The sequence below is a fragment of the Ursus americanus genome, chromosome 21 (genome assembly GCF_024610735.1).
Source record: "Ursus americanus isolate L20-20 chromosome 21, mUrsAme1.1.p, whole genome shotgun sequence".
NCBI classification, from domain to species: Eukaryota; Metazoa; Chordata; class Mammalia; order Carnivora; family Ursidae; genus Ursus; species Ursus americanus.
Genome location: NC_142147.1, coordinates 23,252,728 through 23,276,054, shown reverse-complemented (window position 1 = coordinate 23,276,054; position 23,327 = coordinate 23,252,728). Strand labels below are relative to the sequence as shown.

Here is a 23,327-nt window from a genome sequence, read left to right as displayed (position 1 = left end):
CTGAATTCAAGCTCAACATTCAAGGCAGAATGTTTTTCCAAAAGATAGGAGACTAGAAATCCAATAATTCCTGCATATTGCCCTTTACCAAGCTGAACCAATTTCCAGTTTACACCTAGGTTTACAAGAACAAATGAAATTGTTTTTGAAGCAGGTTTATTTATCCACTGTACTTTATATATGGCTAAGGTTATCCTCTTATGAATCAAAATCACAACAACACTAGAAAAATTGCTGGTGACAAAACGGAAAAAGAAATTCAAAGCCATGGGCTTGGGAGATCACATTATTCTTCAAAACAACTTAGTAACCTGAGGAAGAGACACCAGAGGCAGAACTGTCCTAGTAATTCATTTAACAGATATATGAATATTTACTATGCTCCAGTTCACAGTTCGAGGCACTGGAGGTACAACAGGAAACAAAACTAGCAAAAATTCCCACCCTCATGAAGTCTGCCTTCCAGTCAGGCAGACAGAAGACTCCTCTGCAGCAATACGATCCTTAGCACAGTACTGATACTGTTTCTACTGTTTTGACTGTTTTCCTGCCATTTTTCTCACAGAAGAACTTTCTACCAAGTCCTTCCTAAGGCTTGTGGCTAGGTTCATTATTTCTTGCCATGACCTTGCCAGGAGTGGGAAAGACTGCATGCCAGTGTCTTTGGAGTCAAAGTAACCAGAAAATTGGAGAGCTTCCCAGCCATAACCTTCCTACAGTGACTGTCTTAAGGAGTTAGCTGATACAAAATGGTTCAGATGTTCCCTGAGGAAGAAGCTAAAGTGCCCTCAGGTATGACTAGAGTAGAGAACTGAGCTAAAAGATTGGGACACCAGGGGCTGCCATGGTGGGCTACTGGCATAAGCAGAAACAGAAACAGTACTAACTTAGGGAGAAGCAGATTTTTAGCTGCATGTGAGGGAAAATGTTTCGATATCCGGAGATGTTCCACAGTGGAATCAACTGAGGGAAGGGCAGTTCTCGGGTTCTGACAGGAGATGGCTAGCCCAGCTCTCCCACTTCCTGGCTGTGTGACCTTGGGCTAGTCCTATAACCTCTATGGGCCTCAGTTACCTTGTCTGTAAAATGGGAATTAAAAATGGTAACCAGCTCATGGGATTATGGTGAAGATTAGTAAGAGAAAGCATGTAAAGTGCCAGAGTACTACCTGACACAGAGTAATTTAGGCATTGAAAGCCTATCTAGATCAGATGCTAAAGTTTAAGAACTTCTATTTTGTTTTTATAGTGGGTTTTATTTTATTTGTTTTGATATCAAAATAATGTTATATATATAGTCATACTTGGCAAGAGGATTAAAATCGGTAGTTGTGATTTTAACATTACAAAATCAGTAGCTATAGCAAGGACAGAACCTCCAGCTCCCTAAGAGGATTCCTCTGAACAATGCTCAATGCTACCCCATTTCAGATATGACCATAGCCCGGGCCCAATACATGACCCCTGACTGATTTTAACACATCATGATCTTAGTGCTCCCTGGAGGTGCACCAGGGTACTGGGCAAAAGCAGAGATCAGGCCAGCACCAGTGTTCACTGTACACCCGGATCAGGGAATGCCCTCAGGCAGGAGCACCACCCCCCCATGCACATACCCAAAAGGGCTGATTTGGGGGTCATCTGGAGTTTAAGACAGAAAGTCCTGGGGAGGCTAATCTCAATGTCACAAAGCTCCCAAGGGTCTGTTACTGACAGCAGTAGTGCCAGCCTCAGCCCCACCCGGGTACCCCAGGACTGATAAACTCAGATGGCAGCAGGCAAGGCAGGACTCTGAAGGCACAGCCAGGCTGGGCTGGAGAGCCAAGCTATAGTTCAGTGGGATGAAGGGCAGCCGAAAGGTAGCACAGGATGGAATACCAACCTACTCGAATCCCTCTTGTAATGCCAGTGGTGAGGAGCATATCCAGACAGGTTTCTTCTTCCACCCCAATGAGGACACCCCAAGGACATCTGCACAGCCCCAAGAGACCTGCTTCACAGCCTAACCCCACCGCCTGGCTGTTGGGAATGGTCCAAGGGTAGGAGAGAGCAAGCAGCGCACCTACTTATGTGTGTCCAGCAGGCAGGCCCCCTGGCAGCTTCCATCTCCATAACAACTGCCTTAGGGTCAGCGGTCAGCCTTTAACCGTTGAGCCAGGGTCCAGCCCACAGGTTCCTGCCATCATACCCGCCCACCGGCCAAATCTCCAGGCATGCCTAGACCTGCCTGAACTCTCAGAAGGTACAGAGTTCAGGCCTACCACCCCCCAGTCCCCTCACACCCACTACTTAAGAATCAAAATCCCAAACAAAAATATCTTGTATGTGTATGGTGCTTAGCAATTTCCAATACACTTTTCATATCTGAATGTACTGGTTAGGATTTTTAGTTGTAAGCAAAAGTTACTAACTTTAGCTGATGTGCACAGTAAAGGACATAAATTAAAAGATAGTGAGTAGCTCACAAAATCTCCAAGAGGGTAGAAAATCAGGCTTAGAAGCACACAGTCAGAAACAATGCCCAAACCCCAATTCAACAGCAGTCTAAGAAGACATCATTGTGACCACTGAGTCTGGAATTCCATCCCTGCCACCTACACCACAGACACCCTCATACTGGGTCCTGCAGGAAAACTGCTGTCACTGGAAACTGAGATTGTACCCATCAAATCACTGAAAAGGTTGCAGAGCAGACCCTACTCCTTTGCTTCCAATTCAACACTGATGACTTATGGGCAGGACAGTGCCTTGGCCTCTGGGCCTGCCAGACTTACCTGGGATTGAACATTCCAGTCTGGCCACATATTTGCAGAGATGGGCAGCCAAGGTAGTGTGGCGTGTGGGCTCTGCTGCTTCACGGACATAACTGGAGTCACGTGGGAGCCACTGGGACCCACTTCCACCTCGACATCTATAGAGCCTGCCAAAAACAAGACAGATTTCCCCATGAGGTTGTAAAGTCTCCATTGCCAGGGATATGCAAACAGAGGCTGGAGAGCCATCTACCAAAAATTTTAGTTGAACTAGATGATGAATGCAATCCCTTGCAACTCTAAGATGCTATAAGCCTCCAATGTGTGCTAAACACCGGGCATGATCGACAAGATAGGACAATGGCCCTCCAAGAGCCTCCTAGGGACACACTGAATTAACCAATGACAAGAAAGAAAGAAAGAAAGAAAGAAAGAAAGAAAGAAAGAAAGAAAGAAAGAAAGAAAGAAAGAAAGAAAGGAAGGAAGGAAGGAAGGAAGGAAGGAAGGAAGGAAGGAAGGAAGGAAGGAAGGAAGGAAGGAAGGAAGAAAGAAAGAAAGAAAGAAAGAAAGAAAGAAAGAAAGAAAGAAAGAAAGAGGCACTTTTACTAGATATCAATTACATGCAAAAATAAAAAGAAGAATCATTTTATACATTACATTAGGCAAAACAGAAAGAAATGTCTACTGCTGGAGAGGCTGTGATAAAGCTGGAACATTCTTGCTGGTGACTGGGTAAAATGGGTATCACTTTTTTGGAAATCAATGTGGCAAATAGTATCAAAACACCAAAATTATTTTTAATCCTTCAATTCAATAACCGTTCACTTAGGAATTTACCTTAAGGAATAATTTAAAGGAAAACTGCTATTAACTTGGAAATATTCATTACATCATTATTAGTAATAAACATAAGCCTTAAACAGGGAAGACTTAAGTATAGTATGGTTTTGATAGAATATTAGGCAATCATTACAGATGGTGTTTATAAAGAATCTTTGCCCCTTGAGGGCAAGTCCTGCATCCTGTTTACCACTATAGACACAGCTCTGTCTGGAACACAAAAACAGCTCATTAGATATTTGTTGAATGAATGCATGAATGAACAACTGAAAAATGAATTCAATCTCAGCAAGAGAAAATGCTTATTACATGTTATGTTTAAAAAGCAGAACTCAGGGGCGCCTGGGTGGCTCAGTCGTTAAGCGTCTGCCTTCGGCTCAGGGCGTGATCCCAGAGTCCTGGGATCGAGCCCCACATCAGGCTCCTCCGCTGGGAGCCTGCTTCTTCCTCTCCCACTCCCCCTGCTTATGTTCCCTCTCTCAAGGGCTGTCTCTCTGTCAAATAAATAAATAAAATCTTTAAAAAAAAAAAAGCAGAACTCAAAGTTACATCTAAAACCATGATTTCCAGAATATAAAAGATATGAAAGACTATATAAATAAATAAATAAATATATATGTATATATATATATGTATAAAAATATGTGTGTGTGTATCCTACGTGTAGACTGCAATGTGGAAAAATAAAAAGATGTTAAGATTATATTACATACTAGGGATGATGTATTATTCTTTTTTTTTTTAAGATTTATTTATTTGTCAGAGAGAGAGAGAGAGAGAGAGAGCACAAGCAGGGGGAGCGTCAGGCAGAGGGAGAAGCAGACTCCCGCCAAGCAAGGAGCTTGATGTGGGACTCGATCCCAGGAATCTGGGATCATGACCTAAGCCGAAGGCAGACGCTTAAGCGACTGATCCACCCAGTGTCCCAACATTGTTTTTTTTTTTTTAAGACAAAGATTGCTCAATGCAATTAACTGACTGTCATTTTTTCTTTAAAAATTATGAAGATCGTTTTTCTCAATTAACATTTAGGTGCACATTTCATATTCTATACCAACTCCTGTAATTGTAAACTGAGCTGCTGTTTGGAAAATCCTAAAGTTGGCTGCTTATTTGACTTGTCTTACATAGCTCACATACAACACTCCTAAAGCATCACTCAGAAACCGTCATTACTGATAGGAGACTCTTGTGGAAAGTCTGTATGTGCTGGCAAGATTATCCAAAAAACTAATAAAATCTTTGTAATCCTTTTCAAGGATGCAGAAAGGAAAATGGCTGCATTTCAAATTCATGGCATTTCAAAGGCATGAATTAAGCTCTAAGCTCTACATTTGAAAAAAAAAAATCAACACAAGTTCTCTAATTTATGTTCTAAACTGAGAAAACAAATCGTTGCTAAGAAATGAAATTTGCAAAATTCTTAAACACATTTTCTAGTTGATATGCACATACTCAAAGCTACAAACTACACCAAAATACAAATTGCAGGAATCACTACATTGAACTTGGTTGATACAATTTCACCATGAAATCTAGAATTGTCTTTTGGTTTTGTTAAGTTTATTCGTAGACACTCTGCGTTTTAGGTATGTATAAAATTGATCGTGTGTAGATGATGTTGAGATGATACTTCTACGAATATGTATAAGAAAGCTCATGGTCTTATGAGGTTAAGAGTTCTTCTTCTTGGGGCGCCTGGGTGGCACAGCGGTTAAGCGTCTGCCTTCGGCTCAAGGCGTGATCCCGGCGTTATGGGATCGAGCCCCACATCAGGCTCTTCCGCTATGAGCCTGCTTCTTCCTCTCCCACTCCCCCTGCTTGTGTTCCCTCTCCCGCTGGCTGTCTCTATCTCTGTCGAATAAATAAATAAAATCTTTAAAAAAAAAAAAAAAAAAAAAAAGAGTTCTTCTTCTTAGCTCCCCAACATCTTGATTTCTGTGACACTCATGTCAGAGGTCTCTGCACCCTATCCCTCTTCCTTACCATCTGTTAACTTCCCACTCACTATACAGTTTGACAAAGGGCTACTCGGGTGCCTCTCTCCTTCAAAGCATCTATCTTTCTGGGAGACCTGCTGATGACCTACAAAATTGCCTTTCAGTGCTTTCCCATGACAATCCTCTGTCCACTCCAGCCACCCTGCCACTGTCCTTGGCCAGAGTTCCTCTACCTTTAGTCAGCACCCCTGCCCTCCCTGCTCTTCCCTCCTACCCATCACATCTATCCTCTCACTACACTGAGAACTCCACCCCCCTCATCTGCCCACTCTATCCTGGCTTCACCTCCTTCCTCTTGGTGGATGAGCACTTCTATCTCTCTTGTCAGTATCTCCAACTTCCTTGCTTTCTTGCTTTCCAGCAAAGCCAAGACCTGGATCAACCTCACCAGTAGCCTTCTCCATGCCCATCTCAGGGCTGACAGAATGCTGAAGAAAGCCTACAACCCTGCAAATTAGTTGTCCCCACAAACCCATTGCCTCCAGCCTCATCAGGACCTCACCACTGCTCTGCAGGGCCTGTGGGTTGCTATTAGCATTCCCTCCTCTTTTCCACAGCAGCTATCTTGAACATTTTCACTCTTTTTTCCAAGCTTTCCATTTCATCCCATTTCCTCACGCTGAGCAGATACCCTTGTCTCTGACATCACATGAGAAGTAATGGCCAGTTTGAACTGCCTCCATTTCCTGAGTCTACCTCCCAACTATCTACCTACTGACCTACCAACTTACCTGCATCTCCAACTCCTCCTTCCTTTTTCCCTTCCCCTATTAAAGGAAAAGTGGGCCCTCCTCCTGCCTGAGACTGACTCTGAACCCCACCACCTCCCACCTCTTGCTGACCTCACTCTATCCTTCAACCCTTCCCTTTCCTTTATCTTCAACTGTCCCTCTACTGGCTTTTCCCCCATCAGCATTTTTGAATGTCCTTAATCTCTCCCAACTTAAAACAAAATTGTCTCTCAACTCTACATCCTTTCTGGTTTTCTCCCTCCTCCCCTTCAAAACCATTCCCGAGAGTTAGTTACACTGGTATTTCCCAAGGGATTTTGGTTTTCTCTTTGACCCTCTCTAGTGAAGAATTTCATCCATTCCCATGGTTTCAATTATGATGTATATGCTCATAACTTGATAACTTAAATTCTTTTTCTGGATCACACCTCTCAAGGATGGCAGGCTCTCAGGATCTGTCTTTCTGGTGTTAATTAGTTTTAAGGTAATAGTCCCTCTGGTTATTTCTTCTTTGGCCATGAATTTCCAAATATTAAGGCATCCTCCCAAGCCAACTTCCAAATCACCTACTGGACATTTCACCCGGATGTCTCCTGCTCACCTCAAACCGACCTGCTGCTTAACTATTCCTCACCTCAGAGGAAAATACCACCATCCATCCACCAAGTTTCCCAAGACAGACACCTGGGCATCATCCTTGACTCACCACTCTCCTCTGTGCCCTCAGCTCATCACTCACAAGTTCTTTGAATATTTACCTCCTTAATACATCTCAGACCTGCCCTCTCTTTTCTATCTTCATAGCTACTGTGCTGGGTCACTGCAGCAGCTTCTGACCTACATCCCAGCCTCATCTTCTGTCCATTCTCCACCCGGGCCCTAGACTTTTTCAAAATGCATGTCTCCTTAAAAACCTTCATTATCTTTAGAATAAAGCTATAGTACACTAGCGTAGTATACTAGGCTCTTCAACACCCAGCCCTGGTTAATCATTCCAATCCCATGTCTGAGATTCAACATTCTGGTTAATCCCCTCATTACTTAATTAGAAGACCTATGGAACTTCACTGAGACCTTTCTTTCCCCCTTTAACAAGGTAGGAGACTAGCTCAATGTTCCCCTGGAATCCTTTATAACTCTAGCTTCCAGGCAGCTAGAATTCCATTCTCTTAGGCTTCTCTGCTCTAAAACCACCCTTTAAAAAATGACAAAACAAATATATTGAGCATATGCCTGACCAAAATCATACAACTAATAAGAGAGAGAATGGAAATTTGAGCCCAGATTACCCAGGACATTACCTTATGCCTGTTTATTCACAAGCAAACCAGTTTCTGATAATCCAAGATGAAGAACATTTGTTAAAGTGCTTAATATTTGTGAAGTGCTTTACATAATGCACTTCACTTATCTATTACAACATTGTCAAATGAGCAAACTGCAGATCTGATAATGTAGTTTGTGCAAGGTCACACAGCTAGTATATGGGTTTGGATTCCCCCACCTCTATCTTATTAGCTGCTCCCTAACACCAATAAATAGCATTTTACAACTGAAGAATCAGGTCCAGTCCAGGGTCACACATCTAATCACAGGCAAAGTCAGAATTAGAACCCAGCTTTCCTTAATCTACTTGGCTGGACCAATGCTATTTTAGTTCCTGCTTTCTGGAAGGATCATGGTACCCTGGCTTTTTCACTATTTGCAACAATGTCCTGAAAACTAGCATTACTCCTTAAATGCTAAGCTGACCTTCAGAGTTTCAGTTGTGGCTCCAGGCAGTCTTCTTTACCAGCCTTCTGCTGATATTCTGCCAATGTTCTGTTGACGCCCACCCTGTGGTCTAGTCTTCCCCCACCTGTTTTCCAACAACCTTTACTCTCATTGCATCCACAGAATTCGACACTCTGCAGCACAAATCCCATTTCCCCCTGCCTCCTTATAGTTTTCTCATCTCCAGTAATGAGTCCTCATCTGTTTACCCAGCTCTAGTGGCCTTCCCTCATGGTTTAGCCTGGATCAAAGCCCCTTTGCCATGCCTTTTAGAGTTCCTGTTGGTTCTTCCCCAAACACAATCCATTTTACTCATTCCTCCATCCTAGTCTTCCCTCCATGGATGTCATCAACTCAAGGATGACAGGGTTTCTTTTCCTCAGGATCTGTCTTTTTGGTTTGAATAAGGTTCAGGGTAATAGTCCCCCTGGTTATTTCTTTGCCCATGAATTGATTATACCCATATATTACGGAATTCTCCCAAGAACACTTTAGCTGAAATATACCCAAAAGTCTGGATGGGGTGACATATGAAGCATGTGTGGGATTAATTGGACCATCTGGCCAACACCAGAGCCCTGAGTGGAAAAAGATCCAGAAAAAAACAAAAACAAAAAACATTAACTAACAAGGTGGGACGTCACCACCAGAGCAGAGAACTGAAAGAAGGGCAGGGATCTCAGACTGTCATTACTGCATAACTGACAGGGGCAGAAGATCTTTCCCAGAAAGGGAGTGGGAGGTAGGGAATTTAGGCACAGAAAGGAGAAGGGCAAACAGCTAGAAATAGAGGAACATGAAGAACTGATGACATTTAGGGGAGAATTGACAAGACTTCCAAGTAATGATTGGCATGAATCTATCAATCCCTAGAGTCATAGGATTGTAAGGGCTCCCAAAGCATTCAGGCAAAATTCCAATCCACTGTATGAATGACATGAATATTTCTTCACAGGGTGGCATCCCTCTAGTTGAACGCTTTCAGCAATGGGAAATGTGCAACCTTAGGAAATTAAGAGCATGGAGGTGTGAGTAAAATTCAATTAATGTTCAATTCCTTTTCAATCCCTTTTCAACTCAACAAATATCTAGGAAATACCTACTATGTGGCAGACACTATAGGCACTGGACTGTAAGTATTAATAATATAGACATGACCCCTGTTCTGTGGATCTTAAAATCTAATGCGAAAGATGGATACATAAACAGTCAAGTAGAAAAGGGGAAGTAGAGGGCGCGACTCACACACAAGGTGGGGTACCTAATAACGGAGCTAGGCATCTAGGAAGGCTTCACGGATGAGGCAACATCTAGGCTGCAGCTTGAAGAGTGCGAAGGGTTAGTCGAGTGCCAGGGTGGAAAGAACCACCAGAGCGAGAGAAAACGGGTGGTTAAGGCTTCCAGCTCCCAAAGAAGTTCAGAGTGTTGCAAGAACAAGGTGGTCACCAGATTTAGAAGGGCTTTTAGAGCAATGTTGAGAGAGTGTGGGCTTAATTCCACAGGCAACGGGAAGCATGTGTAGCGCCCTCTGGCTACTCTGCGGGAAATGCTGCGGTATCAGGGATGGCGTAAAGAGGCCAAGACTCCGGGAGGGGAAGACTGGTTGAGTCAAGGCCTCCTTGACGGTTCAAGGGATATGACCAAAAGTAAAACGCTCCTCTATGATAAATCGAGGCAAATATAAAGGGATAAAGTTCAGAAGGTCACACTCTGAAGCCACAGGCTTCCTCCGTCCTCTCTCACCTTTGCTGGGCAAACCAAAGCGGCTCGACCTCAGTTTGCCCCATCACCGCGGACTGTGGGCAGGGGGACGGATCCACGCCCTTCTTCTCAGATAGGAAAACTGAGGCCCAGAGTCCTATGGTGGGTATCGGGGAGAAAAAAATCGAAACGCCCTCCCAAGAGGCTGCCTGAAGTCACGCACAATCCGAGGGTCCAGCGGCCTGCCCCATTTCTCCGTCAGCCATCCCCAACCAGCCGCCTTTGCTATGGAAACAGTCCTCCCGCCCTCCTCAGCGCCTCGGTTTCTTCATGCATCCTGGGAAATGCAGTCCACCTTCGGTTACCCGCCCGCGGCATAAGTCCTCTCCGAGTTCTTAAAGGACTACGAGTTCCAGAAGGCTGTAGAAAAACTCCGGCAGTCTCTGGGGGATGCGGTCCTGACGGAGAGCAGGAGAAACCTGAGGGCTGGGAGGAAGAGAGAGGAGGAGGCACCCCCCAATGGGCGGCCTCCTGGGCGTGGCCAGGATCGCCATTGGCTACGGCGGCGCAGGGGAGGCGGAGTCAGCGGAATGAGGCGCGGAGCTGTTCGCTGCTCCAGGTGCTGAGTCCGAGGGAGGCTCCGGACGCGAGAGCTGCGGTCTCCGCCGCCGCCGCTGCCGCCGCCGCTGCCGCCGCCACCGCGAGAGCCACCGCGGGAAAGCCGGGGCAGTGAGGAGCCCGGAGGAGCTGGTTGCGCTGCCAAGCGCTGACAGCCCTCCCTCCTCTTTGAGGTCGGTGCTGCTGGGTTCGCTTTTGTTTTATGGGGGGCGGGGGGAATGAACTGATATTTGAGGGGGCCTGGGGAGTTAATGGGACCTCTCCTCACCGCCCTCAGGACCATCTGTCTCGGAGAGCTGCTGACAGACTCCTCGAGGGCCTCCCTGTGGCCCGGCGCCTGAAGTCAGAGCAGCTTGGGTTAGTTTTTGTTTTATGGTGGAGAGGCAGTGTGAGAGTGTGAGGGGCAAAGGCTGAGGGGGACCCCCCCCATCTCTACTGAAAGGGCGTTGGGGAGCTTGGAGCCTTCCCCCACCCCCGTGCCTGGAAACGAGGCTGCTTGGATTACTGAGGATGGGAGGGAGTGTTATGGGATGAAAGGTTCAGAGTCAGGGAGACCCTTCCCCATAACACCTGTACTGCTTGAGGTTACAAAGGGAGTCTGGGTGTAATGGATGAGACGGGGGACTCCTCCTCCTCCGCTCAGACCCTCCTGGGCTTATTGAGGAAGGGCTGTTTGGGATGTCAGAAAGATCCTTTCCGTGCCTACCCCTTTCCTGAAGCCTACGTTTTTGTGAAGAGGGGAAACGGGATGGGGATGGAGACAGGGGACTCTTCCCCCTCCCACTTGGACCCGCCTAGGTTATTGGGGGGAGGGGGTTGGGATGCGAGGAGCGAAGGCCGGGAAACCCCTCCCCACCGTGCTCGAAATCGCCGGCACAGGAAGGCACTGATGGATTCTCGGGGTTCTTCTCCATGCTTAGGGCCCCTCGCCTAAGGTCCGAGTGACCTGGGTGTGGATGTGCGGTGGGGGAAAGTAAGAGGGGTGGAGGGAATCCTCCCGACCTCTCCCTACACAAGCCTTACCTCCTAGACCCTCTCTACCTGGATCCAGGCCAGGGACCAAAAGTCGAGACGACCCTCCCTGCCCCGCCCCGCCCCGTCCCGCCCGGCGACCCGGCTCCTGCACCGCGGCAGGAAGCCAGACGCGGATGGGCACGTGCGGGCGGGACGGGGTGGGTCCCTTCCCTAGCACTCCGGAGCTCGGGCAGATGACCCTTGCGCCTCCAGACCTTTGGGGCTGCTAGGCTTCACGCGGGGCGCGCCTCAGATCTGGCTACCGAAACCCGCTTCCAGGGCGCACGGCGGCCGCTTCGGGAACCTGGGTTTTGCGCTCGGCCCAAGCATCCTCGGTAGGACAAAGCGGCGGTCGCTGCACTGGCGGGCCTGCGCCACCCGCTGGGCGGGGGGCGCGGCCAGGGAAGGGGGGGCTCCGGGCGCGACGCAGAGAGCTTCCGCGGAAACATGCCAAGAGCCGGGCGGGAGACAAAGCGCGCTCGCTCCTCTCGGGCCTGCGCGAGCCGGGATGGAAAATCCCGAGGGAGGAGGCGGCTGCTCCCTGCCTTGGTACTATGCCCCGCACCCTTCTTTCCGGCACACCACCCCCTACGCCGGCCTGGCACCCCAGGATGCCATGTGTGCGATGGTAATCGGGTCCCTTCTGGGGGACATTCAAGACCTGTGACCGCGAGGACACGGACAGGTGGGGGGGTTCCGCCTGGAGGGGAGGGTCTCAGGATTCAGGAGACCTAAGTGGGCCAGGGTCTGGAAGGGCATCCTGACTGGATGACGCCCCGTCGCCCCATCAACCATGTTAGGTCAAGTTTGATTCCCGGGTTTGAGTGTGTGTGTGTCACTGTGTGTTTGCATGGGTAATGATGTGGGTCAGAGTGTGTGAACGTGTATGACTGGGTGAATGTGCCCGTGTGTGCTACACTGTTCATGTGTGTGTCATGGTGAGCTTGTGAATCTGGCTGTGTGTGCCTGTGAGAAGAGCAGTCACTTACTGCGGACTGTAGATGTTGGGGGTGGGGGCAGGGTGGTAACTCCTTCCACTCTAAACCCAGGGTAATAACCTAAGGTCCCAATGGGTGCCCTCAGGGTGAAGGTAGCTTCAGGCTGCCTTGGACCTAGCCTGCATGCCTGGGTGTGGCCTAGAAGATAGGACCTCACAAGTATGTGGAGCCCTCTTCCACCTTTCCCCAGTCTCAGGTCGGACCCTAACATCTGTTACCATTGCCCTGCCCTTCCCATCCCTCAGAAATCTTATCCTGCTCTAATGGGCTGCCCTGGGCCCAGAATTCCACCCCACCTCTCCACATGGGCTTCCAAGTGGGGCTTGGGGCGCTCATCAGCACAGTCCTTTATGATGTGGGTGCAGATTTTGTGGCAAGGCAAATTTTGTCACTTTGGCCTTCATGTCTGGAAGGGCCATAGGTCTGGGGGTGCTGGTCATTGGCAGGTAGCCTCTCAGTAATACCAGGTATACTCACAGAGAGGGCATGAGTGAGACACAGAGATACCACTATGAGTGGGCACCCCTAGAGGATAAGGACAGCCCTCCCAGACATGCCCATTCCCAGCAAGTGACCTCAATTTCATAGTACTTTTACAGCAAAGGTTTTGTGTGGCTTTGAGATAATCCCCACCAGAGACCCCCTTCCCATAGGATGAGGGGCTAGGCCACTGTCAGTGGAACCACGGAAGAGCAGTTACCGGACAGTAGAGCCACCATCCAGCCCAGCCCTGCCTGTTCGTCTCCACTACAATATCCACTGCCAGTACCCACAGCGACCTCTACCGGGAAAAGTAGTAATTTTGCAACTAACACTCCCCCATAGTGTGGAGGTTCAGGGTGGGTGTGGGCACTGTTAGGTAAAAATCACAAACGCTTTTATTTGGGGGCTCCCTGTCTGCCCTTGGAATCCTAGGTGACGTTCTTGATGACAGTTCCTTCAAACTAGTTCAAACAGTGGAACTGCCACTGTCCTTGCCCATATAGAAATATTTAAAGGGACACCTGGGTGTCTCAGTCACTTAAGCATCTGCCTTCAGCTCAGGTCATGATCCCAGGGTCCTACGATCGAACCCCACATCGGGCTCCTTAAGCAGGGAGCCTGCTTCTCCCTCTCCCGCTCCCCTTGCTTGTGCTCTCTCACTCTCTCTGTCAAATAAATAAATAAAACCTTTTTTTTTAAAGGGGGGGAAGAAGTATTTAAAGAGGGCCAAAATGCCTTTGTCCAAGTTTCTATCCAGGGGTGGACATCAAATCTGTTTATAAGGAAAATGTGTGGAAAATACTTATCAAGCTCAGGGTGTTTTAAGCATCTTTCTTATCTCTTCCTCTCTCACTATGATTCCCACCCACCTTCTTATTCCACTTTATCGTCCTCTCTTCCTTATTAGTCAATAACATATTTTCAAAGGTAAGCCTTTTTTTACTAGTTGACAATATGGCCCAGAAAATGCAGAACTCAGGAGGCTATTACTAAGTGCAAAGAACTGGCAAACACTGGCTCTTCCAGACCTAATGATGGGAGTCGGGGAGATGGATGAAACATGCTCTGTCTTAAATCCTCATCTGGTGACATGTGTCTCTTCTCCCAGAATTGCCCTGAAGGGATTTCACACAGCTACAAAATCTTTAGAGCTCCTCAAAGGAAAGGAGGTATTTAAATACCTGGTATTGTTCTTACTTTGGCATCCATGTGATTTGCATTGAACTATGTGACTCAGTATCATAAAGTAAAAATAGGACTTAATCTCTTCCTTGCCTGTTAAGAAGGTGACTGCATGTGTGTGTGTTGTGTTCTGCACTAGAGAGTGAAAAGCTAAATTATCTCATAAATTGAACCACCTGCTTATTCTGATTAGAGAATGGTGCTTAACATCACCTACAGGCAATAACATTATTTTATGTTTCTTTTAATTCATACCTGAATCTCTTTGTCTTGTAAAACCTTTCTTCATGCTCATACATTATTACTTTCACTTGAAGTTAATCAAGAATGTTTAATCCTTGCACAGAAGCCAAACAAATTAAATATCAGCAGATACAGGAAGGTGTGGGTGGTGTTTCTGTTCTTGGGCTCAAAAAAATCCTTGGAGTTCACAGGAGAGAAGGAAAGGGGGTGAAGATTTAGTAAATCTTATGGGTGTAGTTAACAGGTTTCTGAGGAGATGCTCCTCAGAATTTTTCCAGGAGAGCTGGTCGTGTTGAAAAATCGGAGGATGCAAGCAAATAGTAGGCATGCTGGGAGTGAGAATGAAGCCCTTGGGATTCCTAAATCCAAGCAGTAATGCAGCCTTTCTGGGAAAATCCCCCAAATCCCTCCTGTTCCTTTAGGCTGCCTGCAGTCACAAAGGAGAGGAGCTGTCCAAGGTTCTGGAGCACTGCCTTCAACCCCACTAGTGGGAAGGCAGGATTTAGGGCATGGAGTAGAAGCAAGCTCTGACGATCATGGCCTCTGTGAGGATTTCCCCAAAGCTCATCACAGAAAGAAATAGGAGGAAATAGAGCTATAGAGGTTTTTCTTGCATCGCTTCAACTGAACCCATTGGCAAACCCTATTTAAAGAATTACAAGCTAATAATAAGAGGAAACATTTCTGAGTCAGGCTTTTCACATGTGAGAATGTATTTGATCCTCACAGTCCTATGAGGTAGGTGGTGGTGGTGTTTCCACTTTCAAGATGAGGAAATGAAGCTTTGAGAGGAAAGGGGCTTGCCCGTGATTAGACAGATCAGAAGGAACAGCGTTTAGATTCCAACCTGGATCTCTTAAACTCCAGAGCCTCCTCTTACCACTATTTTTTTCCGAGTGCTACTGTAGAAGCAAAATTGAAGTTTTGAACTGTCCTGAGATTCTAACCAAATTTCAGAGGAATGGATTGGGGACCAACAAAGATTCAGACATAAGCCATAAAGAGTCCTTTCAAATGCATCAAGGATATCACCTCAATACATATTATCCTGACAAAATGATACCTGTACTTGATTACCAAGGAGGAGAAAGGGGAATAGAATGACCTTCACGGCCAGTGGAACAATTTCACAAGAAGCCAAGCCTGAATGGCATCAAAATGTATTTTTAATAATCTGCAAAAATGGGGTAACAATGAGGAGGCTGATATTTCACAGAGTACATGTAGAGCCAAAGAAATAGGGCTTGTATTTATTTGCTATGTCCTGTTCCAATGCTGAGGACACTTGGATATTGTTAAGAGGCTCCTTCCCCCATTCTCACTCTCACGTTTTTACAGCAAAGTCTCTAACACCAAAATGAAAGTTTTCATTGTTGTGAGCCTCAGCTAATCTCAGGGAAGCATCACATTCCTGCCCTCATGTCATCATAACCACGGTTCTACCTTCAGATGTGGCTTTGGGACTCCTGAAGGTAGGCAGGTTTGGGGCTTGATATGCTTCAGGCCACATGTCCTCTGGTCCTGCCAGGGTGGCAGTGCCAACTGCCCCAGTCTTGCCACACACACAAGAGGCCTGTGCCTGAGAACTCTCCCATTCAGTAGCTATTGTTAAGGTGTCTAAAGAGAGGAGAGAGGAATAGACTTTTGCTTTTTCTCCTCAGTCCGCACAACGCACAGATAGGGGGCCTTGCCTTTTAAGAAAATGCCTCACATCAGGCTGGGTCTCCAATCCATTTTGAGCAATTCCTTCCCCTTCTAGGCTGGGGCTTTGTAGGACTCTGAGGCACGGAACCAGGCTACTATTGCTTTTCCCGAGGCCACTTGGAGGCAAAGGACCTGGCTCCCCATCTGGGTCTTCTCTGACTCATATGACCGCAGACAGATTTGATTGTTTTCTTATTTAGAGTCATTAATTAACTCTCCTCAACATCAGAACAGCATGTATTAGGAGGAAAGCTATTTGTGGGGGTCTCTAGGAAGCCATGCCTACAGCTGAGCACCATCTCCTTTGCTAACAGAATCAGGAAATGTTTTTTAATTCTGGCTATGACCCTTCAGAAAACTTTATATAAAACAAGATTTTATGCTCATATGAGAAAGGAAATAAAAGTGAAATTAATTGCTAAGACTGCTATAGTTATTCTGGCAAAAACTGGGAAACTCAGTGGTCCCTCAAAGAAGAACAGGATTTTCATTCATTCAACAAATATTCTTGTGTCTGCAACGTGCCAGGCACAGAGCTGGGCATAGCGAACATAGTCCAACTTGGGATAAGCTCTGTCATATAAGAATCTTGAATGGAAAGTGGAAACAGATGCAGAACCCCTGACAAGCAGAAACAGTGTTTAGAAATGGAAATAATCTTAATAATCACAAACCATCATCTTTTTTATAACATAAGGAAAGAGGCTGAGGGAAATTGAGGGTTGCCACTGGCCACATATAGGCCCGGTAGTGGCAAAGATGAGAATTAGAACCCAGGTTTTAGTAATTCCTAAAGCTTCTTCTCTCCACTGTACTAAACTCCTGCTCTGCTCACCAAATTATCCAAAGGGCACGTTTTCATTAACATCGGCTTCCTTGATCTAATCTTAATGCAAAACTTAAAGTTGAAATAGAAACAAATCATAGATGAAATATGAAAAGAAGAATGCCCACTTATATCCATGTTGTCCAAGCCACATGTGGCTATTGAGCACTTGAAATGTGGCTAGTCCAAATTGAGATGCACTAGAAGTATAAAATATACACCTGATTTTGAAAAAATAGTATGAAAAAAGAATATAAAAGCTCATTAATAATGTGATGATCATAGGTTGAAATAATATTTTGGATATATTGGGTTAAATAAAATATATTAAAATTAATTTCACTTGTTTCTTTTTACTTTTTTAATGTGTCTACTAGAAAATTTATAATTATATATGTGGCTTGCATTTATAGCTCATATTTCTACTGAATAATGCTCTTCTAGAGTGCTTCCATTTAGGAGGAAACGTTCTTTACAAACTAAGGCATTTCGCAAAGTAGGTTCTATAATCAGCTTGAAATGAATACTAGCTCTACCACTTGGGCTGTGTGACCTTGGACAAGTTGATGAATCTCTCTGTGCTTCCATTTCCTCACCTCCTTGATTGAGTCAAATCTCTTAGAAGAGTGGCTGGTACATAGTGAGTGCTCAATTAATATTAGCTATTGTTATCAGAAGGTGCTTATAGAATCTTAGAAGACGGGCAACAGGAAGGAGAACAAGCAGATAATTTTCAGATAAATGAAGGAAAAGATTGACTACTAGTTAAAACATGATTGAAAATATTTGCTCAGTATAAGCTCATAAACTACCTTGATGTGGCCCCAATTTTCTGGCAGATAATGATATGGAGGAAAGATTTCAAGCCATTTACATAAGCATAAAATGGATAAACAAATTAGCTAACTGCATTATGCACAGGTCTTGACCCCTGCTAAATGAGTTGAGGAAGAAGATGATCAAAGTATACTTATAACAGATGACCCGAGAACTCTAAGTCTCTGACTCCAAGAGTCCTCAGGGAAATAGAAGCCTTATGCTCTAGGAGAAAGATCTTGGACAGGAGTCAGGCGTATGTGAGGTCAAAGCCACTCTACCATCCATTGGCCTTGACCAAGACACTGTCGTGGCACCTGGTTGGCTCAGTCGGTGGAGTGTGTGACTCTTGATCTTGGGACTGTGGGTTCAAGCCCCATGTTGGGTGTAGAGATTACTTTAAAATAAAATCTTAAAGAAAAAGAAAAAGACTGTCAGTTTTCTCCTCTATAAAATGGAGCTAGCACAACCTCTCTTGCAGGTTGTGATGAGGACTATATTAGATAATGCAAATAAAACACCTCATACACAGTAGATGCTCAAAAAATGGTAGCTTTCATGAAGTGGGATTTCAGATGTTCTTTAGAAGGGAACTTTTGGTTAATATTTTGTTAGAATTTTCTATTGAGAATTTCCATGATCTTTTCTCCATTTTCACTACCACATTTCCCATCTTGCTTGGTTCCTGAGGAGGTTGAAAGGACAGTTTCATTTGATTGTATCTACACCAAAATGTAGGATCTCAATAACCTTGGGCATCCTACACGATCTTTCATGTTCTTCTCTCTGTCCCATTAACACATGTGAGGTTTCTTTCCTGGGATGGGAAAGCAAGAAGCAAAATGGGCATTTTTCTCCATCATATTTATCCTGAAGTTCTGACATTCTGACTTTAGTGTTTAGAGCACTTTACATGCAGCTTTGCTTTAAAAATAAAGGGACATAAATATAGAAACCATGACCCCAGGAGAACCATGTTCTCCTGGTTCTTAGAGCAGGCTATGGGTCCACTCAGTGCCCAGCTTGGAGGGAGCACATTGCTGCTGTCCTTGAATATCTACTCTTCCAAAAATTTGCTTTCTGGACCAAAGAAATGTATGTTGTGGTCAGTAAAGACTTATGTTAACAAAGCATGTCAGACTCTAGAGAAAACACTCAGACCAGTTACACAGCAAGTGTGGGGATCCCTGGAAGTATTTTGGCAGGAGAGCAACATAGTCAGTTGTCTGGGGTCAAAGTGTGGTGGGGGGATTCAGGTGGGGAAGATCCTGGAGGCAGGCTCACCCGTGGTTCTGTTGAGAGACCCATGACTTCCAGGGACCTAAATGCCAGTACTAAGTTCTTTTGGGATAAGTTCTGATCTTAAAATGCATTTTTCCCATCCATTCCTTCTTGTTCACTCAACAAATATGGAATGATGCATTTTGAAAAACCTGCTCTGGAAGAGCCCAGGGTCTGGCTGAGGAGAAGAGAGATGCCAATGTGCAGAGTGAACCAAGGAACAAGGGCTGAAGTAAGCACAAGAGGCCTGATTAAGGCAGGTTGGCTATGCAGTTGGCTGAAGCTATGGATCCCAGCCAGACAGACCTGAATCTGAATCTCAGCTTCACCACAATGTGTGGCCTTGGACAAGTGCTTTAACCTTTCTGAGCCTCATTTTTCTCATCTGGGGCAATAAAACCCGCTTTCCCTGGGCTGTTATGGCCATTACATGCAACATATAAGAAAATTCTTAGAGTAATACTAACCTTCCTTTATTGAATGCTTACAGTGCATCAGGCATTGCGCTCAGCACTTGATATGCATAAAAGAGATACCATTATTATCCCTATTTTATAGTTGAGGTGAGCAATGCTCAGGTACTTTAACTTGCCCAAGGTCACACAAGCTGTAAGAAGTGGGACCAGGACCCCAACCCTGGCAATTTGATTGCAAAACCTTCTCTTAATCACTGTGATCACTGCCTCCCTGGTTCAAGGTCAGCAGGAACCCAATCACTTATTTTGAAAGAGGGCAAGATGATTCATTGGTTAACTTGTGTAGAAGTCTTCCACTTGGTCTTCAAGAGTGGGTACAATATGGAGAGGCTCGGAAGGGTGAGTATGGTGAAGAGGGAAGGCAGCGAGAAGCTGTGAGCAAATAAATAGGGCTGGGAATGCCAGTGATGTGTTCTGGGGGCCCTGAAATGGAGAAGAGGTTTACAGTAGGAAACAGATGTTTAGAAAGAAGGACTTGGAAAGCCTTGGATATCAGGCTAACAAGTGTTAGAAAACCAAAAAAGTTCATAGGCAAAAGAGGGGATGTGAAATCCGAAAGCACCAATTTGAGGCAGCTCACTGAATTTGGGCATACGGTTGCAGTGTGGAGCGGGTGACCAAGCATGCCCAACTCCAGAGTTTGTGGAGACCATGGCCAGACAGCACGGCAATCCAGCATGCCTACCGTTGCTCTCTGCTTTCCAAACAATGTGCATAGCCTTTTCTTTCATTTGGTCTTCACAAAAGCCCTAGGCAGTAGAAGGGTGGGAGGTCTGCTACCAGCATTGCTGCCTGTGTCAAGTGGTAGGCAGCATGGGCTGCCAGGAACACAGATGCCAAGCACAGCTGCAGCCCTCAAACTCAGGCAAAAGGCTTAGAAGGACTTTTTCTGTAGGGGAGGAGGCAGAAGCCTTGCCCACTGGGCTGAGTCCTTTTCTCTGTGTTCTGGGAAACAGGCAGTGTTATCCTTTGGTCCATGATTTCCCAGTGACACCCCTGCCTGAGTAGCTGCCTCCTGTGGTATCTGCTCTGAGGGTCTGAGTCAGGGTCATTGCAAATCCCATAGTCCTTTTTGGATACAGCACCTGTCAGCCAGTGGCCCCCTCCCTTGCAGAGAGCTCATTTCACAAAATGAAAATTTTCTGAATTTGCCATCATGAATTCATTGTGCTTGTTTCTCTGCAAAGTGCAGGGACTAGAAACCAAACCCCATTCTCCTGAGGGTGGGGGTTAGAAGAAAAATCTATCTTTTCTAATGGCTGCCATCGCTGCTGGCCACCAGATTTCTCTCCATGGCTACACTTCTCATAACAATGGAAAATACAGGCAGGAAGGGAGAGGGACACAGATGCAGCGCTTCTTCCAAGAGGCCCCTGCAGTTCTGTGAAGGATGTGAGGCAATGGGGAGGGAACTTTCACAGCCATGAGAGAGCCCCTTGATGAGCAAAGGAGGTTTGATGTGCAAGGTGATAGAAAATGAAAGAGATCGTGGTGCTGCACTCTGTTTTCTGTAGAAAGTCATGCTAGGGTTCCAGATGCCCTCCATAGTTCTGGAAGGATAAATAAACAGGTCGGCAAGGCCATAGAGATTTTGACAAGTTATCCAGGAGCAAGTGCCTAGGGATTTTAAACATATCATTAATGAAAAATGACAACCACTTAGTAATAGAATGTTAAAGGCTCTGTGGCCACTGACCCCAGTAACGGTTAAAGTGCATCGAACGCTGAACGCAACAGGGTGGAATGGTGACTTCTACAGGATAAATCAAACTGGGAAATCATTATCATCATCATCATCATCATCATCATCATCATCATAAATGCACAGATGTTTTAAGTGGTTGGGCATCAAAAAGTACAGCTGTGGTTACTTCAGAATACCTTTACCAGCCAGGTCCCTTTTACCTGATCATTCTGACTCCAGGGGTCAATTTTTAGATGTTCCTGTGATCAGCCCCCAGCTCAGGGCCTAGCACACAGTAGGTGCTCACCAAGCGTTCACAGCTTGGTCACACAGTTAACACTACTGTGTGCTAAGCCTTGTGCCAGACACTAGAGAGATGGCAGTGAATGAGACATAATACCCATCCTTAGGTAAACTCCAAAACAGAACAAGGAGTGCACTGTAGGAAATGTGCAAATGAACATGGTCACCTCATGATTCCCTTCTAGGTGCTTCCTCATACCTCTGGAATAAGGTGGCTCAGCAGGTGAGCCAAATTGGGATCTTAAACTGCCAACCTTATCTCACATCAAGTCTGAGCAGGTCCAGCTGTGGCGTCATGGTAGCAGCATGACGGACAAGGAGGCAGAGGCTGGTATATTGCAGAAACTTGTTGGGTATACACTCAGTGAAAGTATTTTTCCTTTACATGCTTCATTTGAAAGACCCACTCTTGAGACACTTTGCCTGCAATTAGAGCACATGGCCACAAGGAGCATTCATGAAGGAGTGTGGTCCAAGCAGCCGGGCTCCCCACCGACATGATATGCTGAGCAAAATAGTTTTTCAGTTGCTAACCTTCAGAAGAACATCATTTTACATTAATGGATCAGAAAAGGAGTGCACATTTAATTGGACCAAACCACTATAAGCTATGTATAGTGAGTGAAATTAGGAATTCATCAACATTCATTTGACAAAATTCATGTGTGTCTACTGTATACAAAGAGCAGCACAAAGTCCCCGCCCTTAGGTACTGCCTCCTGCTCAGAGGGCAAACACAGACAGATACCTGCAGTGCAGCAAAGTAAGTGGTATAATGGAGGGATGAGCAGAGAGTACTAGAGGCATAGAGGAGGGGGTACTAACTGACAGGGGCAAGGGGGGGTGGTAACACACACACACACACACACACACACACACACACACTCTGCCTCTCTAGGACAGAGCTGTGTGTGTATGTGTGTGTGTGTGTGTTTGACCCAGATGTTAACACCTGAATCAGAGGGTTTACACCAACACACAAAGAAGTGTGGATATTTTGGGACACTGAAGAGAATTGGGATTGGCCTATAGAGTGACCTTGGATGCACCATCTACACCTCTGGAGCTCAGTTTCCCCATTTAGTCCTCCAAGAGCTTGGAAGTGGCCATCCTAACTGTGTGGGCCTGGAGTGGCATGGAGATTACAGTGATGACCTTGATCTCAGCGGCCAAGGCCAGGACTTCTCAGCCCCAGGGCCTCCTGGGAACCTGCTTCCCTGGACCCTCCCTCTTGATTCTGGCTGAAATGTTCCAAGGGGTCCAGAGGATCAGCTGAGATGCTGGTCCTAGAGGAACTTGCTGTTTGTGAGGGGTCAGCCTTTAGTGTCCCGCAGAAATGGTCTAGCTCTCCTAAGTCACTATTTGGCTTCCCCTCCATCCCCAGAAGCCAGGCTGCCCCCACCCCCACTCCTGTATGCGCTGCCTTGCCCCTTTCTTTTTTTTTTTTTTTTAAGATTTTATTTATTTATTTGACAGAGAGACAGCCAGTGAGAGAGGGAACACAGCAGGGGGAGTGTGAGAGGAAGAAGCAGGCTCCTAGCGGAGGAGCCTGATATGGGGCTCGATCCCAGAACGCCAGGATCATGCCCTGAGCCGAAGGCAGACGCTTAACGACTGCACCACCCAGGCACCCCACCCTGCCCCTTTCTCACCAGCAGCTCTGAGGCCACTGTTTGGAAAGCCTTGGCCTGATTAGATGCAGGATCGGTGGTGGCAGGCCAGCCCTATCCCTGTCTCCAGGCCCTTCAGAAGACAAAACCCTGTGGTAATCATTTCACAACATACTCACATATCAAATCATCACGTTTTACACCTTCAACTTGCATGTTATATGTCAATAATATCTAAATAAAGCTGGGTGGAAAAAAGAAAGAAAAGAAAAACTTTGCTTGGCCTGTGTCT

At 46.0% G+C, this 23,327-nt stretch overlaps 1 protein-coding gene and 1 long non-coding RNA gene across 3 annotated transcripts in view; one reads left to right on the top strand and one right to left on the bottom strand.

Annotated features, from left to right (window-relative positions):
* Positions 1–10,177, bottom strand: part of LOC148108231 (uncharacterized) — a 70,490-nt gene extending 60,313 nt beyond the window's left edge. For both annotated transcript variants that reach the window (XR_015728048.1, XR_015728047.1), the window contains exons 1-2: positions 9,840–10,177; positions 2,774–2,919 (exon numbers count right to left, since the gene is read on the bottom strand). This is a non-coding gene — a long non-coding RNA (uncharacterized LOC148108231). The remainder of the gene's footprint in view (positions 1–2,773; positions 2,920–9,839) is intronic.
* A 254-nt stretch (positions 10,178–10,431) lies between these two features.
* SMPD3 (sphingomyelin phosphodiesterase 3) overlaps positions 10,432–23,327 on the top strand; it is a 79,658-nt gene continuing 66,762 nt past the window's right edge. The window contains exon 1 of the mRNA XM_045815051.2: positions 10,432–10,588. The gene's annotated coding sequence lies outside the window, so the exon portion shown is untranslated. The remainder of the gene's footprint in view (positions 10,589–23,327) is intronic.